This window comes from Onychomys torridus, chromosome 1 (genome assembly GCF_903995425.1).
Source record: "Onychomys torridus chromosome 1, mOncTor1.1, whole genome shotgun sequence".
Lineage (NCBI taxonomy): Eukaryota > Metazoa > Chordata > Mammalia > Rodentia > Cricetidae > Onychomys > Onychomys torridus.
The window spans coordinates 87,984,314-87,988,820 of NC_050443.1; the positions used below are offsets into that span (position 1 = coordinate 87,984,314).

The 4,507-nt window shown below is 45.3% G+C and overlaps 1 pseudogene; it reads left to right on the forward strand.

The window, feature by feature from the left end:
• Positions 1–2,599: 2,599 nt before the first annotated feature.
• On the forward strand, positions 2,600–2,740 carry LOC118576962 (annotated as a pseudogene).
• The last annotated feature ends 1,767 nt before the right edge of the window (positions 2,741–4,507 follow it).

Below are 4,507 nucleotides of genomic sequence, written 5' to 3' on the forward strand. Positions count from 1 at the left end.
ACTTTCTTCTGTCCCACCAGTCAGTTCCCAAATAACCACACAGAGACTTATTATAAATGCTCAGTTTGTCACTAACTAGCTCTTATAACTTAAATTAACCCGTATTTCTTATCTATGCTGTACCACATGCCTTGGTACCTTTTCTCAGTGTGGCAAGTTCATCTCCTGCTTCCTCTGCATCTCTGTGTGACCCTGAGACATTTGCGCTCATTTTTTTTTTTGTCTGCAAGTCCCACCTAACCTCTACCTGTCCACCTATTGGTCAGTCATCTTCCTTATTAAACCAGTCACAGTGACATATATTTGCACAGAATAAAGGAATATTCCACAATCTTCAATACCACACATGCTCTGTGGCTGATTGAAGCCAAAGGAAGAAACCCTTTGGTAAATGGTAAATGTGGGGATGTAGCTCAGGCGTTAGAGTGCTTCCCAAGCATGGATGAAGTCCTGGGTTTGCACAAATGGGAGATGGTGGTGCAGACCTGTGATTCTAGCACTTAGGAGGCAGAGGGAGGAACAGAAGTTCAAGGTCATTATTGGTTACCTAAGTGAGTTACCTAAATGAGACCTAGAGAGGAAGATTGGTAATATTGAGGGGATAGGACTAGATATTTCATGCATTCTGAACACCAAGCACAGCATGATCTCAGATAGCTTCTAGGGTCCCTAGCAACCAAGAGATTCTGATAAAGCTGATGTCTCTAAGATCTCCTTGGCGCTGGTGAGATGGCTCAGCCACTACAGGCACTGACATCAAACCTGACCACCAGAATTCAATCCCCAGGACCCACATGGTAGAAGGAAAGAAATGACTTATCCTCTGACCTCCACTTGGGTAGTATGGCATATATACCCAGCACTCTAATTATGTACATGTGTGCCCCCCCCAAAGCCCCCAGAGAGAAGCAATCTGTGTAGCATCATAGAAGGGATAGGTTTGGGAATGAGCAGACCATGCTGTAATAAAACAGGAAAATAGCTTTCTATTCAAAATAAAGGAGTACTCAATTTTCTGGTGCAGAGAAATGGCTTGAAAGTATAGGGTGCCACAAAAAAGAATGTGACCACTGTGCGTAGGTTGGGTAGGGAAGCAGCAAAACTACTGAAGTCATTGAGGTCACCCTACAGTAGGATATTCAGGACTGGGGCTAAGAAGGTTGTTATGGCCAAGGAGAGTGAACAGTAAGCCCAAAAGTCACTTGAAGGGCCAAGGTGGTTCAGCCAGGAAAGGCCCTTCTTGCAACCAAGACTGACAGCTTGAGTGTGATCCCTGGTAGAAGAGAACCAACTTCCCCAAGTTGTACTCTGACCAAAGCACCCATGTCCAACACACACACTTGTGTACATGTACACAAACACAAATAACTCATGAAAAAAAAATGTTACTTGGAGAGCGGTCGCAAAACAAGGGTCTACCAAATTCCTGTATGCTATGCCAGGGACACCAAGATGAGCACAGAGTCACGCCTATTGCGTCCATGTGTTAGGTGAAAGTCAGCCAGATCAAATGACTCGGGGTGTAACAAGTCCTAACAGAAAGGACATTTAACGGACATTTGAGCCCCTCACTTTGACTATCAGACTATCAAAACAACGGACTCCAAGAAATTGGAATTCTCCCTCCCTTCTCCCAGGAATCCCATGTTAGAAGAAGAAAAAGGCTGAAGCCTGCGCCAGCCATCGCAGAAAGAATCCTGGGAAGAGATTGGGAATTTGTCAGATCATTCGCAGGACTGGAGCAGATAAAACGATGGTCACTGATGGGTGGGCTGGGGCCACTCTTTGCTGCTTAGCTTTGTAAACACTGACCCTCTACTTCAACCTAAATCCCATGCAGGAAGATGAACTTGGGAAGAGGTTCGGGGGTGGTGTCCCTCAATTTTAACTCTGCCCCCCTTTCTAATGTGGCCACATAGGATGAATCTTTTTCTGCTTTCCAATAGTAATTTTCTCTTTTAATTGGTTTATTAAGAACAGGTGGCTTAGCCTGGCTAGAGAAGGCAGCCAGGGAACAAAACTCCTGTCACATAGGGTAGGAGTGAGGATCTGCACTCCTGAGTCCCTGAGCTGCAACCCTGGTGCACTGTGGAGAGCCTTGCTGTGTTCTGTATTCCATTCCCGCTGGAGAGAAGAGCCGCGGGGCAGAGAGTCTAGGAGATGGCCTGGTACTGGAGGCGGCCAGGCTGGGAAGCTTGGATGCTCCGGAAGTGGCTGAGTCAGGGGCCGAGGGCGGCAAAGACTCTGGCGTCCGCGCCTCCGGGGCCCAGAGCCCAGAGGACTCCAGGTGACGTGGCTGGCTGACCGGAAGGGCTGAGTCAGCGCCGCGACGCGCCTGGTGTTTCTGGACCTCTGCTGTTCCTGCGCCTCATCACAGGAGCTGAGACCCGAATCTAAAGTCAGGAAGTAGTCAACCTACAAATATCATACGCAGGCTCAGTGTCTTGTAAAAGACACGCGCAGTGCGGTCCGCCTGGGCCAGACGCGGAGCCTTTGAGATCCTAGTGGTGGAGGAGGACCCGGGGTTCAAGGCTAGCTTGAGCGGGGAGACTCTGTCAAAATCAGAAAGCTTCCAAGACTGGTTAGATGAAGATCAAAGACACTTACCTAGCAGGGTGGAGATACCATGATCAAGAAGGTGATTTTCCTAGAGCAAGGTTTATTCACTGTGCTCCGGATGTGCTGATCCCAAAAGCAGGAAACTGACTGCATAATTTGTGATAGTGGAGGACTGCCCCAGGAATTAAAAAAAAAAAAAAAAAAAAAAAAGACACTTGCCTAGGGGCAAAGTGATTCGCCTCAATCAGTTCCAAAATGCAGTGAATAATAATAATTAAAGAAGTATGCACGGGTTTGGGGATTTAGCTCAGTGGTAGAGCAAGGCCCGGGGTTCAATCCTCAGCTCAAAAAAAAAAAAAAAAGTATGCACATAAACACAAGTTTATTTGTTTGTTTAATTTAAAAAATTCCTGTAATCTTAGCATCTGGAAGGCCTAGGCAGGACACGGGCACAGGTCCAAGCCAGTCTGGGCTACGGAGTGAGACCCTATCTCAAAAAAGCAAAAGTATCAGGGTGTATAATCCCATCATTACTCAGGAGACAGAAGCAGGAGGATCTTAGTGGATTACATTATTGAGATACCGACTAAAAATAATAAAGTTTAAAAAATAAAAAATAGGCCGGACGATGGTGGCACTCGGGAAGCAGAGGCAGGCAGATCTCTGTGAGTTCGAGGCCAGCCTGGGCTACAGAGTGAGTTCTAGGACAGGCTCCGCTCCAAAGCTACACAGAGAAACCCTGTCTCGAAAAACCGAAAAGAAAAAGAAAAAATAGGCAACTTTAAGAATTCCAAGAAAAAATACAATCTTAATCTCCAAGATCCAAGATGAAATTCAAGTAGGCTAGGAGAGCCTAACCTCCCTCTTTTCTAACTTTCTTTTTTTGTGGGGGGGGGGAGGTGGGGAGACAGGTGACTGGGTCTTTCTATGTAGTTCTGACCAGGCTGACCTGGAACTTGCAGAGATCTGCTTGTCTCTTTCTAGTGCTGGTATCAAAGGAATGAACTCTCATTCTCAGCTTAACTACATGACTTTGAACAGGTGTTTTAACATCTTAGTCTCCGTTTTTTCCATTTGAAGAAAATGGAGACAATAACACTACATAACTTCTTGTGAGAGCTAAAAGAGATCCTATTTGTGAGTGCTTAGAATGATGTAGTCAGTGCATTAAAAATTACTTATAAACAAGTATCACTGTCTTTTGCTATTGAAGAGAATATGACTGTGCAGTGAGTCTGATTTTATTGCCTGTCACTTTGCTTTTCATCTTGGTTTAGTTTGGTCTCATGAGGCAGGATCAAGACCCAGACTGGCCTTGAATTTGCTCTATAGCTGGGGATAACCTTGAACCCTTTAAAAAAAAACATTTATTTTATTTTACGTGTGTGTGCCTGAGTGTCATTATGTGTACCACATACATGCAGGAGCCCTTGGAGGTCAGAACAGGGCATTGGATCATTGGAGCTGGAATTACAGTTGGTTGTGAGCCACCCTTTCGGTGCTCAGAACCTAACTTAGGTCTTCTATAAGAGTAATAACTGCTCTTAGCTACTGAGCTATCACTCCAGCCCCAACCTTGAACTCTTGATCCTCCTACCTCTAATTCCCAAGCGCTGAGATCACAGGCATTGAACCACTGCACCCAGCTTGCAGGGAAGAATGATGGTTGAGTCTGGCATGGCTGTCCTGGATGAAGTGATACAAATGTTTCTTTGAAAACTCTCCCCACCTGTAAAAATCAAGTTCAAGTTCAGTTCTTAATCAGATAGGTGATTTCATAAAGTGGATATGTCACATGATCGTTTGAAAAAAACATATTTAGAAACTTAGACCTGTCATAGGCAGTGAGGCAAGGAGGAAAAGACCATCAGGAGATCATTTCTCAGATAGGAATGAATATAGCTCTAGGGTAGAGATCTCTCCAAGCATTCCTGAGGCCCAAAGTTCA